This window comes from Hypanus sabinus, chromosome 3 (assembly GCF_030144855.1).
Source record: "Hypanus sabinus isolate sHypSab1 chromosome 3, sHypSab1.hap1, whole genome shotgun sequence".
NCBI lineage: Eukaryota > Metazoa > Chordata > Chondrichthyes > Myliobatiformes > Dasyatidae > Hypanus > Hypanus sabinus.
The window spans coordinates 122821421-122836243 of NC_082708.1; the positions used below are offsets into that span (position 1 = coordinate 122821421).

Sequence of the window (14823 nt, forward strand, 5' to 3'; positions counted from 1 at the left end):
ATGATTTGTGGAGGGCTGTTTCAAGGGTGAAGAGACAATTTCAAACAAGGTTGGAGGTGACATCGGATGCACGGCAACTCTGGCAGGGACTGCAAGACATTACTTCCTACAAAGTGAAACCCAATAGTATAAATGGCAGTGATGCTTCACTACCAGATGAACTCAACGCCTTCTATGCCCACTTTGAAAGGGAGAACACAACTACAGCTGTGAAGATCCCTGCTGTACCTAATGACCCTGTGATCTCTGACTCAGAGGCCAATGTCAGACTGTCTTTAAAGAGACTGAACCCTCACAAGGCTGAAGGCCCCAACAGAATACCTGGTAAGGCTCTGAAAACCTGTGCCAGCCAACTGGTGGGAGTATTCAAGGACACTTTCAACTTCTCACTGCTATGGATGGAAGTTCCCACTTGCTTCAACAAGGCAACAATTATACCAGAGCCTAAGTAGAATAATGTGAGCTGCTTTAATGACTATTACCCAGTAGCACTCACATCGACAGTGTTGAAATGCTTTGAGAGGTTGGTTATGATTAGACTGAACTCCTGCCTCAGCAATTTGCCTATCATCACAATAGGTCAACGACAGACACAATCTCAGTGGCTCTTCGCACAGCTTTAAACCACCTGGACAACATAAACAACTATGTGAGGATGCTGTTCATCGACTATAACTCAGCATTTAATACCATCATTCCCACAATCCTGATTGAGAAGTTGCAGAACCTGGGCCTCTGTAGCTCTCTCTGCAAATGGACCCTCGACTTCCTAAATGGAAGACGACAAACTGTGCGGATTGGTGATAACATCTCCTCCTCGCTGACAATCAACACTGACACACCTCAGGAGTGTGTGCTTACCCACTGCACTACTCTCTGTATACACATGGCTGTGTGGCTAGGCATAGCTCAAATACCATCTATAAATTTGCTAGCGATACAACCATTGTTGGTAGAATCTCAGGTGGTGAAGAGAGGGCGTACAGGAGTGAGATATGCCAACTAGTGGAATGGTGCCACAGCAACAACCTGCCACTCAACGTCAGTAAGATGAAAGAGCTGATAGTGGACTTCTCAAAGGGTAAGACAAAGGAACACAAACTTATCCTCATAGGGGGATCAGAAGTGGAGAGAGTGAGCAGCTTCAAGCTTCAACAGCTTCAGTGTCAAAATCTCCCAGGATCTAACCTGGTCCCAACATATCGATGTAGTCATAAAGAAGGCAAGACAGCAGCTATACTTTATTAGGAGTTTGACATTTGGCATGTCAAGAAATATACTCAAAAACTTCTATAGTTGTACTGTGGAGAGCATTCTGACAGGCTGCATCACTGGCTGGTATGGAGGGGCTACTGCACAGGACCGAAAGAAGCTGCAGAAGGTTGTAAATCAAGTCAGCTCCATCTTGCGTACTAGCCTACAAAGTACCCAGGACTTCTTCAGGGGACAGTGTCTCTGAAAGGCAGCATCCATTATTAAGGACCTCCAGCACCCAGGATGTGCCCTTTTCTCACTGTTACCATCAGGTAGGAGGTACAAAAACCTGAAGGCACACACTCAGCGATTCAGGAACAGCTTCTTCCCCTCTGCCATCCGAGTTGTAAATGGACTTTGAAGCCTCATTTTTTTAATACACAGTATTTCTGTTTTTGCACATAATTAATTTAATTTATTAGCATTGTTATTATTTTTATTTTATTTATTTTCCCTGCTAGATTATGTATTGCATTGAACTGCTGCCGATGATAATAAACCTGATTCAGATTCATATTCAGGCACAATTAAAAATACCAACTGGACATAACACAAAACGTGAGCAACCGTACAGGAATGTAGAAATGAAAAATTATTTGCAGATTTTCAGTTTTACTTCTGTTAAATTTGTTAAATGTGCCATATTACAGACAGTAGTCACAATGATTCAGTGTTCATCCCAAATCTATGAAGATATTTAGAACTAGAAATGCTCCAATGGATTTGTACTCTACCTAGAAAAGATTCCGCCTGAGCGTTTATTAACAACTCTATCAATGAAGGCAGAGAATAAAACTGGCGCTCACCGTGCTTGTTTCTTTGATGGGCGTAGGTTCACATCGACATAGTGTTGAGGTGTAACAAGAGATGGTGATTTATTTTCGGGAGGACTTCCCCTCTTGACCCCCTTCGCAACCAAACATACTTCCAGGTATCTTTTTATATATTTTAAGGAGATATTCTTTTTTCCTTAAATGACTTCCTCCTGTGTTCGTGTTTAAAACTGTGACCTTGCTATTACTTAAAAACAAATCAGATGGAAAATATTTAAAACAGCATTATTTGTTTCCCAGTGGATGTTTCCCACAACAGAAGGAATCTGTAATCACGTTACTCCACACGTATTTGCATTATTTATCAAGTAAATAAGCCAGATATAATATTCCATAGTTTAATTCCAATAACGAAGTCGGTTTTAAAACATCAGGTTGACAGACCTAGTTCCTGTATGTACATTTATCAAGGGCAATATTGTAAACACAGTACATACTAAACATTCGAGTATCTACGCCACGTTATTTTTTTATTAGACAGTATAAATTTTAATTGTTAGTCAACATATCTTCTTGTGATGTACAATATGTTGTAAGTAATTTACATACCTTTCCGTTTCTTTACAGTAATCGGGTAAGAACTTGACAGTGGGAGGAATGGAGTGACTTTGGGGGATAAGATGCTTTAAACCTCACGGCCAGTGGGAGTTTGACGCTGCCATCACCTGGTGAGGCTGTGCGCATGCGCAGCGCTGCCGCCGGGCTGAGGACGCGAGCTTCTCCGGAGTTCAGCGGCTGCACCGACTGATCGGCGGCGAGAGACACGGCACCCCTCCCCTCCCCACCCCACCCCACCCTTGTCTCCCAGTCTGGCCGGCGCAGAGTGAAAGGTAAGCCCACGAGTGAACAGGAGCTGGTGTGCGGCATCATTGAATCAGCGGTACAACCGGTTGTTCAGTCCGATTCGGTCTCCAGCTCCGACACGCGTATATTTCAACTTGCACATGTATTTGGCTCATCTGTATGGATGTTGAGGTTTGGGGGTGCTGGGGAAATGTGTGTGTGGTGGGGGGGGGGGTGGGTACGTGGTTCCTCTGGACCGTGTGTGCATCCCACTCGGCGGGTGCCGGGGGCAGGTTTGTCGCCGATTGCACGCTGACCGGCGGGCCGCCCTTTTAGTCATCTCAAGCCATGGCTGCAGGATCTTCGGGGGGTGGTGGGGGAGACGAGAACCCAGTGTAGTGACCCACTGGAGAAGTAGCCCGATCGTTTTTATTTTTGAGTTATGAATCACTTGGCAAGGAGCATCAAGATACCAGTGTGATGGTTGGCTGCAGGAAAAGGGGGCCTCGCCACACTGATTGCGGCACATTGCATTCACATCAGCTCCCTTGGTTATTTATTGATCTTGAGCGGTTGTCGATAACTGCCGCCTCGCTCGTCTTTTCTCTTTAGAGAGAGGCTGCCCGGGGAGACTTTCTCCTAAGAGTTTGGCGAGCTCGCAGGTAGGGCGACGAGGGCTGTCCGCGGGGGGAGGGAGGAGGCACAGTTTCATGTCTGTGCCACTTGCTTTTTATCTCTCGGTGGGGACAAAGGGCCGCTGTATGGGACAGAGATCACCCGGGTAATTAGACTGTCAAACGGGGACGATCAGATGAAGGGATTGAGCGTGGAAACCCTGCTAAGGAGTCCAGTGTCGTTTGCTGTGTTTTTGTTTAAATCGGATCTCGCGTTCGAGCAACAGACATCCCACGACCCAAGTTGCCGTCAGCGTAAGAGTGAGTGCTGCCGCCCCGCAGCCTCTCTTCGCGCTGCTCGCTCTTTGATCCTAAAAAGAGCAAAGTAGGGAATTAGACAGGTCAGATATATGGTTTCTGCGTTTGAATGTAAACAGACGGTGTCTTCTTCTGGTGGTTGTTGTTTCCTAAGCACGCTTGGGCAAGTGATAAGAACGCGATGTAGGAAGGTAAAGAATCGCAAGTTTATACTCCGCACTGCGGTTAAGGCAATGTTTAAAAGTATTTTAATAATAACTTCGTACTGCAGTCCTGAAAGTCTCTAAATTTAGCAGAACCCAGACTTGCCCTAGATAGATAGATGTCCCCATGGGATAGTTCTCTCTCCTCGAAGCCACGGGGCTCGAGCATTATTTTTTAAGGTAAAAAAAATCAGAATTTTGTGTTGGTTAGATGATGTTAGATAATTGTCGATGTAACGTGTTACTCACCCACTTGGGGAAGATGTTTTGGTTTTGAGTTACCACCCACTTCTGCAGCTTTTTGGATGCAAATAATTTAGTTTTGATTCTGACTGGAGCAAGCCCCCGCACCAGTTGAATAATCCTTTTCGGAAGCGATTCATCTTATGGTTTTGACGACCTTTATCATAGAGAGTTTGGTGAACGATCTTGATGTTAAAAAGTTTAGGCTTTCAGAGAAAGAATCCATCTCCAAGCATTTGCTCCAATATCATACACTGTAATTTGAATCTTTTTTTTCTCTTATTATTTCACAGTTCTTTTGAAATGCCGTGGTATGCATTTCTATTTTAAGTGTCAGGTTAATATTGCTAATTGACCTGGACCGAGGTTGTGCAGCAGTGCATTCCAAATACTGTACAGTGTACCCGAACCAGAAACATAAGTGATTCCTTCGTAGAATAAAAGGAGTAACTGGAAAACCTGCACGGGGAACAAAGGAGGTAAAGAACAGGCATTTATATAGCACCATAAACAACAGGACTAAAACGACAGTGCAGACTGCTTTTGGCTAATAACGTACTTTTGAAATCTGTTGATTTCCTACAGGCGCATTGATAATAATACTGTTGCTTTTTGATTTGTACAAGCTAGGCTCCCTCCTGCTTCAAGCGGGCAGGGTTGCAGATTTCCCGTGACTCTTTCTAATAACCTAAAGAACTTTTAAAGGACTTGCTAATGAATCTGGTAACTGTGAGTAAAATATTACAGTTGACCTTGAACAATGAATGAACTCTTGGTGAATCCAGATCATGTATTTTATAAGGAAAAATTGATGCTTGACAAACTTTTAAATATTTAGAGGGCAGAGTGCCAATTAAAGATGATATTTATCCAGATTTCAGTGCCATACAGCTGAAGACCAGGGGTTTTGATTCATAGAAAGGCACAAAATGTTTTGATCACAATGGAGCTGCTGTGGTACTGTGTGGCAGTGGGGAAAATACAACATAGGAGCCGTCAACCCATTTTACTGATTTTCTTTGTAGTAAGATAGATTTCTATCCCAAAGAGATTTGAGTATTTGGTCAGGAAATGGCTATCAGCATTTTGTGTTGATGAGTGCAAATTGGTGACAATAGAAGAGGACAAACTGGAACTATTAATTTATCAGCTTTAATGTGCAGAGGCAAATAATTAAAATGTATTGTTGGTTGTTTAAAAAAAACATTGGCAGTCATAAGGACGATAGAGTTGTATAGCAATATTGAATTTGTGTGGGGGGTGATTTGTTTGTGTTCTTTAGTACCATGATAACAGGAAGGATATCTCACCATTACAAAAGGTGCAGAATAGGCCACCCACATAGCTTTTAACTGCCCAGTCACCAGGAGAGGCTATGGCCACCATTGTTTACCCTAGAATGCCTATTGAGCTGCTCTAGTTCCTTGAGCATATTGACTAGTGCATCCCTGTTCACCATGGCCTGTGACAATGAGTGATTTGGAAAGAGGCTCAGCTGAGGGAAGCCATTTGGATGGATCAAATTGCTTAATATACAGAGAGGTTAATATTTAGAATGGGCTCTCCAGTGGGGTATGGGCTCTGACGATGCCAGTAATTTCAAAGAAGTCAATCAAGCTTTTGGTAAGAAAATCAATCAGTAGTCAACAGTGTAACATTTGCCACATGGATTGCAACGTACCTTCAATATCTTGTACATCTTTGTGTCTCTTAAAGGGCAGCTGTTATATTAAGGAAACAGTTAGGTTGCATTTTCCTAAAATCATAGAAAATTGCTAGTTGTGTGGCATCCATGCCACACAAGGGTGTAAGGGTGGGTTTATTATGATGAATAATGAATGACATTTCATTTAACATGGTAATTTTACTGGTTTTGCATTCTTTTTGGGATTTTTTTCCCCTATGAATCCAGTGGCTGTATAGTTAAACTTTTAACGCTCAATCTGCAGTAATGTTTTTTTTGCGGTTAATCTTTGTTAGAAAAAATCTTTGTGCAATATCAAGTCTTTTTTTGCCCAAGTGCGGAACCAGGAAAGTAGGACACTCATGAAATAACTCTGAGTTTTAAATTTTAAAAAGTGCTCATCCTGTTAATAGGATGCTGGGTTTCAGAAATTATACACCAGCGTTCTGTTACTTTTACCCTAGAGATACAACTTCTGATGGCAGCATTTTTAGATGTGGTGGCGAATAATGGTGTGCTTGGGAACTGGTAATGCAGGACTATGGTGGGCTGACAAGACTTTTAATGAGGAATACACAAGAAGCAGAAAGTTGCTTTTCCCTTTGAAAAAACCCAGTGCTTGCCCACCCTGGCCCAGTACAATGCACACAATGAAGCATTATGTGCCCTGCTCCTGGCTTCCACTGTTCCTCATGGCATACAATGGGTTAAGAATAAAAATTAAATGATCAAACCACAACGGGTGGAACATTAAAGTACTGAAGAATAACTGTGGGTATGGCTGAGTCTTGAGAGAGAAATTGTGGTGCAACAAGTAAAACTATTACAATTACCATTGTTCATAGAATAGACAATTCATTGTTCATCCTTTAAACACACCCACCCCACATTTACAATAGCCACAGAGTACAGACACTGTTTCCCTGGTAGTTGTGGGAGGGGTCAAACTATTCAATTCAGTTCCAACCATCCTGTGGGCTTTGTTTGCATAAATGTTTGATTGACAGGTCCTTTAACTTTGAGTCATAGATTTAAACCTCAAATAACACAGTTAAATTTTGATAAAGCATTTTAAAGTTCTTGGTCCTGAAATTTGGTTTCAATCAAGCCATTGGATGGAGTGAAGCTGGGAAAGGCTGTTATTAACGGTAAAATCCCGAAGTTTTAGTGTTCAGGATGCTTGTGTCAGGTTGCGTTTACTTTGTAGCCTGGTATAGGTGAGTTTACTGCTGTGATTTTACTCCGTGATTCAGTTCTTGCATTTTATCCTTTCACTAGAGTTAGGTAGGTAAACCAGTGGCAAATGAAGTTGAAAATATTATTTTAAAGTTGTGGAGTATTCTTTAGGATCTAAGTTTAATAGAATTTAACCAAAGTGATTAATACTTGGAATGATCTTTTTGCTGGAGAGAAAAGTAGTTTTTTTACTGGATCAGAATCATATTTCTTATCAATGACGTATGTCATGAAATGTTTTGTTTTATGGTAGCAGTACAGTGCAATACATAAAATATATTGTATTATACAATAAGAAATGAGTCTGTCTGTGTATATATATTCCAGCGGGTGTACAGTTGTTCAGCATTGGACTTGGATGGAATCCTCCATGTATTTTTAGTAGTTTCTGGGTCTTGATGTCAGCAGCTTCCAGTTCATTCCTTGGCCAGCACACTATTGCGGCTAGGTATCTTTACTGGTAGGGCGAATGAGTTGAGGGCTCTGATCTTGTACTTCCCATTCAGCTGGCTTTTAAAGATCTACCTCACTCTTTGGAGGTACCTGGATGTTGCAGCCTTCCTTGTGTCCTCATCACATCCTCCATACACTTGCAGGATCCCCAGGTATTTGTAGCTGTCCTGCACATGTGGTATGTGGCCTTCAGGTAACACTACTTCAGTCTCGATGAGTCTGACAAAGGTGTACAGGAGAGACTTTGATATGTCATTTGGACTGGAAGAGTGTTGCTGGATGGTAGTGAAAAGAGGCAAATTCATCAAGACTGAAAGAGTTGAGTTACCAGATGTCAGGAAGATGGCCCCTAAGGATGACCTGCCAGGAGAATACCTCAGACAGCAGGCAGGGGACATGGAAATGGAAGCGGCTGAAGCAGAGCCAGAGGACCAGAGGCCATGGTAGGACAAACCACTGCACGGGATGTACTATCACCAGATATCAGAGATGGATGACGTAAGAAAGTCTTAACAATGGCTGGAAATGGCAGGGTTGAGGGACAGCATGGGGGCACTGCTCATGGCTGCACAAGAACAGGCACTGAGCACAAGAGCGATAGAAGCAGCGGCCTATCACACCAGACAAAACTCATGATGCAGACTGTGCAAGGAATCCACTGAAACCATCCAGCACATGGTAGCAGGGGGGGCAAAATGCAGGCAGAGACAGCACAACCAAGTCGCAGGAATTGTGTACGTAAACCTCTGCACTGAGTATGGATTGGACACTCTCAAGCTCAAATGGGAAATACCCGAGAAGGTATTGAGGAATGACAGAGCTAAGATGCTCTTGAATGTGTATCTCATGTGTGCATTGGTGTATTGTCTTAACAGTAACCTTTTAGACCACAATAAATTGGATCAATATTTGAAGTCAGTGTTGCTTACCTCAGCAATACCATTTATCTAAATGTAATTTCTTGAATCCTACGTATTCCACCGACTCCACAGACCCTTTTCAATTTGACAGCTTTTCAGTTTTACTGAGCTCTGTTTTTCAAACTGTCTCCAGTGTCAGCTCTCAGACAAAATAATTCCTCCGTCTACAGAAACCGTCCTCTTCATTAGGCAATAATTTATGAAAAGCTTAATTAAGAGTTGTTGAATTAGTAGAGTGTAAAGGGTCACAAATGTCAAACCATTCTCCATTGGCTCCAGGGTGCTGACTGTGATGCACTATCTGAAAACCATTAGCTCAGTGAAGTTAATCCCCAAGAAAGAGATCTTTTTGCTTAACATTACAGTTCTTAGCCTGTATTTATCAAAAGATCTCGTGTGGCATTTGTGAAATCCTGAAAAGTGGCAAGAGTTCACCTCACCAGACTTCTGTCAGTGGCAACTTGACTGAATACCTACTCAAATCTTTCTTCCATAAGTTATTTCCATTCTTTTCAAATTCTTCTCTTGCTCTGTCAAATAACTTTACAAATCTTGGTGAAATGCTGCACCCTCAACCAATAGTGCTCTTGTGATAGTTGTGATAGTCCTGTTTTAGTGTGCCTGCTGTTGTTTCAATGACTGGTGTCCTTGGAAAGTCTGCATTCAGTTCCTCCTTTCTACAAACTCTCAGTCTTTAAACCATCCCTGCAGTTGGCACACATGTTCAATCCTCTTCCCTCTTCCTTGCCACATCTCCATGCTTTCAATTTTGGCTTCTTCCTGACCTTGATATTTGCATGCATTTGCATTTGCATGCTGGTGTGTATTTGCATTTGCATGCTGGTATGCATTTGTCTTTCAATTCATGAGCTCTCTGCTTCAGAAAAGGTAAACTATACTCTTGATACATCTCTGAGTATGAAGAATATCTCAAACTACATTTAGTGAAGGTGCAGTGATTTGGCTGTGCTAAATGAATTGCTTCCTATTTATATGTTTTGAAATTTTGAAGATGTATCAAATCTATTATTTTTCCAGTGATGATTAGGCAAATATCATGGAAGTTTATCTAGTGAATATATGAGCAATTCAGATGGGAAAGGACCCCATGTCTTTCTGTTTTAGGCTGAATGGGTTGGCAATGGAAGCATTGAGTACCTAGGCTAGAGCTCTCAATGGTCGGTTAGCAGAGATCAATATGTACTATCATACTAGCTAAAGCTACTTTGTGAATGTACAGGGGAATAACCTGATGCACAGAAACACATCCTTTCAGGATTAGGGATTGGCAGACCTAGAAGTTTGCCAGATTACATGGAGTGCCTGTGATATTCTCCATAAGACATAATTTGTTTCTAATTCAGTTTGAAAATAACAGACCAGCTATGTTGATTGAAAATGAACTTAAAAGGGTGGATTTTTTTTTCTTGTCCTCTCTGTCTCAAAATCTGGAGACAAACTATTGTACTGGTACATAGCAAAGCAAAAGGAGATGGTCAGGTCTGTGCTTGTTGGATTTCTTGGAACTCCAGGCTGATTGTATCTAGGCTTGTATATTTGCCTATTGGGAAATGGTGTTGTAATAAATTGGAACCAGGATTACCAAATTTCCACATTCTTCCAGATACATCTGTTGAAGATTTTAGTAGAGAGGCACCTGAAGAATGTTGAAGTAAAAGCCTTGTTTGTTGACCATAACAGTCCAAGGTCCTGAGATACGTTGGGAGATGGTGCACTAAGTGCCAATGTCAAAATTGAGTTTATTTCCGTACAAATACGCATGTGCACTGGCTGCACAACATCCACAAGAAAGCCATAAGTTAAACTCAAGTTAGACAAAATTATGTCAGAAATATTAATTTTTAGAATCACTGCGCTGAGTGCTCTCTGGCAATAGCCAGGAGTTTCCAGCATCTGTGGACAGGCACTCACTTGCAATTGTGCTCAGCTTTCTAAGGTGAATTTTTTATTAACCATCAAAATCTTTTGTACGATCACAGATCTGTTAAATATTGAGAATAGAACCAGTTGTGATTGCAGAATTTATCACCAGCTAATTCCTGGAACGAGAGAGTATCCCTGTCAGAAATGGCTTTAGAATTTATATCAAATCTGCTTTAGAATCAAAGTATAGTACATCTGTTTACCCTGTGTTTGGATTTCCAGAAGACATTAGATAAGGTCCCACATAAAAGGCTGGTGCTAAGATAGGAGTGCATGGTGTTAGGGGAAGTGTGTAAACTTGGACTGATAATTGGATATCACATTGAAATCATAAATGGATAATTTTCAGATACTGGAGTGATTAGTGGAGTGTCTGATGGATCAGTTCTTCACCCTCAGTTATTTACTGTTCATGTTAAATGTCCGGAGCAGGGGCAGAATGGAATGTATCCAAATTTGCCAATTGCATGGAAGTAGGTGGGAGAGCATATTTATGATGAGGATATTTGAACTCTGCAACAGGGTGAGTGGGCAAAAACTAATCAAATAGATGAGGATGATGTCATTCATTTTGAAAAAAGGAATATAAAGATAGGTTATTATCTAAGTGCAGAAAGGTTGTGGAAGTACAAAAAGATCGAGGTGTTTCTTGCGTGAGTTGCAAAATGTTAGCAGGCAGGTGCCGCAAAAAGTTAGGAAGGCAAATGGCATATTGGCTTTACTGCATGATGGCTGGAGTTTACACATGGGATTGTCTGGTTACGACTGAACAGGGCAATGGTGAGGCCACACCCAGAGCACTACGCACAGTTTTGGTCATTTATTTAAGAAAGGATATAATGACATTGGAAGCAGTGTGAAAGGGATCCAATTCTTGGAATGAGAGGATTGTTCTAACATGAGTGGCAAAAGAAATCAGCTATATATTCTTTGGAGGTTAGCAGAAAGTAGGGTGTATCTAATGAAATGTATAATATCTGAAGGGAGCATCAGAAGTCAGTTATTGAGCTGTATCCTCTAGAGGGAGAAGTTTAAGTGAGGGGTCTTAATTATGAGATAGAGTGATGATTTGAATCTTAAGAACTTTCTGCAGAGGGTGATCAATCTCTGGATTCAAGATCACTTTAGGTATCTGCAGAGGAAGTAGATATATTCTGGGAGATTGGGAAGTGAGGGCAATTTGGAACTGGCACCATGTGAAAAGGTGAGTTATGCTTGAGCGGGCAAGAGGCCTTTTCCTGCTGCTGTTCACTTATTTTCACAGGACAATATTGACTCTGTATGTGGGTGAGGAACAGAAACATGCCGCTCTGCCATTCAAGCCTCCACCATTTAGTCAGTTCATTGATCATCGTCCTGTCCACCCTGAATATATATTTATGAGAGTTAAGAACTCCCCAAGAAGGGAAGAAAAGCAATAGTCCAAACCTACCTGGATTTGGTAAAGTTCTTGATAACATGCCTTTATGATATATCTATTTGTCAAGCTGTCAAGAGAAGATGTATATGGCGTTCAAAAAAATTAAGTGAGTGAATGGTTGCTCGGGCAAAGCACTTGGATCGGTGGAGACAGCAAAATACTTTCTATCCTTGTAGTGTCAGCATAACGCTTTACATTGTCAGCTACAGGATCGCGGTTCAATTCCCTCCACTGTCTGTAAGGAGTTTGCATGTTCTCCCTATGACCGCGTGGGTTTCCTCCGGCTGCCGCAGTTTTCTCCAACATTGCAAAGGTGTGCAAGTTAGCAAGTAGTGGCCCTGTTATGTTGGTGCTGGAAGCATGGTGACAATTGTGGGCTGCCCCCAGCACATCATGGACTGTGTCAGTTGTTGATACATTTCACTCTGTTTCAATGTACATTTGAGAATTAAAGGCAATCTTAAGATCTCAAATCCTTTTCTTTGTTTAACTGGTGGATTTAGTCAAACTAATGATTTGTTCTTCCCCTAAAATTATATAAAAGAACAGGGATTTTGGGAATGAATGGGAGAGGGAGAAGGGGAAAAAAAGAATGAATACTTTTCAGTTTTGCTCTAATCCATGACATTGCGAAAGGCCACCAAATTTCCCATATCTTGGCACAGTGGAGTTTGGCAAACGTCTTGTAGTCGCCTCTAAACTTGAGAATATGAATTTCTTCCTAATAACAAATAGCACTTCTCTACAATTGACTATTAACTCAATTACCAACAAGCTTGATATTCCTTTTAAATCTTTGATTTCATTTAGAGATACGGTACAGCAACAGGCCTTTCCAGCGCAATGAACCCACACCACCCAATTGCACCCATATGTGCAATTAATCTACTAACCCCAAGGTCTTTGAAATGTCGAAGCACCCAGAGAAAATCCACGCAGTCGTATGCAGTGAAAGTATGAACTCCTTACAGATGGAGTCAGGAAATAATTGTTATGTTACCTTACATTTGGATCCACCAGGAACACATGGGTTTGACTGCATTATTGAGGTCATATGACAGGATTGGTTTCAAAATAATCATTGCAAACCCCTTGACTTCATGACCTGTTTACTCTGCATTCCCCTGCAGTGTGAGAATCTTATCAACATGATGATGGTTGAGATGTGCTTAGAAAAAAATACAAATGCATTGCAAACAACTTCCCACAGAGGAGCAGTATGAACAGTATATTTCTGAGCCAAGTTGCATTGGCTGAATACGCAGACTGTATTTGAAGGGAAGGTCGAGATGGTTTCTTCTGTAAAAAGAAAAGAGCCTTGGTAAATTGATGATTTTGTTATAAGGTGTAAGTTCCATCACCCAGGCCATAGGTGATGGGAACTTCGATCTTATAACAAAGTCATCAATTTACCATCAGGAAAGGTACAGAAGCCTGAAGACACACACTCAGCAATTCAGGAATAGTTTCTTCCCCTCTGCCATCTGATTTCTGAATGGACATTGAACCCATGAACACTACCTCATTTTTTATCATTTCTGTTTTTGCACTACCTCTCTTAAGTTTACTGTTTAATATACATATATACTTTAATTTTTTCTCTATATTTATCATGTATTGCATTGTACTGCTGCTGTAGAGTTAACAAATTTCATGACATATGCTGGTGATATTAAATATGATTGTGAAAAGTTCGATGAATTTAAAACCGATTTCATTTGTACTTTCCTATTCTCTCAGAATCCAGGATGTTTTTCAAAGAAGAGGGAAGAATAAAGATGGACATTAGATAGAGGTTTTTTAAAGTTGCTCTGTACTTTGTAGTGGCTGGAATATCACACAAAAAAATAACTGCCACCCATTCCCAACTATGTAAGCAGTGGAGCTGCTCCCTCACAAATCCAGTGATCCAGGTTTCAATCCTGATCTGTGGTGGAGTTTGAATTTTTCTCCTTGTGACTTTGGGCCTTCTTTTGAGTTTTTGGGTTTCCTCTCCCATATACAAGGTGCATGGATTGGTAGCAACGCTCTCTCTCATTTTTTTTACACACCTGCATGGACCAAACATTGTTCTTAGTAGGAAATTATTACACGGTTTGAAAACTGCGTGGCACTTTAACTAAAGATTATATAAAAGAGAATTCCAGCTGTGCAGCAACAGAGGCTATGTGTGCAGGAGCATTTTGGTTACTGCGCGGCCTCGCACCTGCGCAGCTTGGAGCAGTGGTAGGTAGCTTAACTGGCCGCTCTGAATTGTCCCTAGAACATAGACGAGTGGTCGAATCTGAGGAGAGTTGACAGGAATGTGGGGAGAATTGTGTGGAATTTATGCAGGATTTAGTCAAACTACTGATTTGTTCTTCCTCCCTTCTTACCACCTTCCCCCACCATCACAGGATGGACACTGTCATGGAGTTGGAGGATGTGTGGTTGGGAGGAACGGGGCTTTTTTTGCTGTTGTTGTTTTGTTGCGTTCTGTGCTGCTCTGCTGGGCATTGTGGGTATGCTACATTGACACGGCTACGTGAGGTGGTATTTGCGGGCTGCCTCCAGCACAACCCTATGTTGTGTTGGTTGTTAACTCAAATGACACATTTAACTGTGTTTTGATGTGATTGCCATAAGTAAATCTGAATCTGAATGTGAGGCACCTTTTGATTTAAGAATTCTTTGCTGCACTCAGTTCATCCTTCCCTCCTGTGACCACATGGAATTCCAGTATGCTTCCTCCTCCCAAGTAGATTAACTGGTTACTAGAAATTTCTCTATTTCAGCTGAGTAGCAGAATAGGGGGAGGGGGAGGAGTAGAGTCTATATGAGGGAGTAATTGACCGGAAATTCAGTGTGGAGATGGGATGATGGGAATTCTCATCAATAAACGGTAGTTTAAAACATATATAGAGTTAATCTTGCATCAT

General features: G+C 41.5%; 1 protein-coding gene across 3 annotated transcripts in view; it reads left to right on the top strand.

Annotated features, from left to right (window-relative positions):
* The first annotated feature begins 2805 nt into the window (after positions 1 to 2805).
* fhdc1 (FH2 domain containing 1) overlaps positions 2806 to 14823 on the top strand; it is an 87014-nt gene continuing 74996 nt past the window's right edge. Inside the window, exon 1 of one of the 3 annotated variants that reach the window (XM_059965053.1) lies at positions 2806 to 2917. The gene's annotated coding sequence lies outside the window, so the exon portion shown is untranslated. Of the gene's footprint in view, positions 2918 to 3447; positions 3533 to 4641; positions 4728 to 14823 lie in introns of those variants that run through there. The other 2 variants (XM_059965054.1, XM_059965052.1) reach the window with 2 other exon arrangements.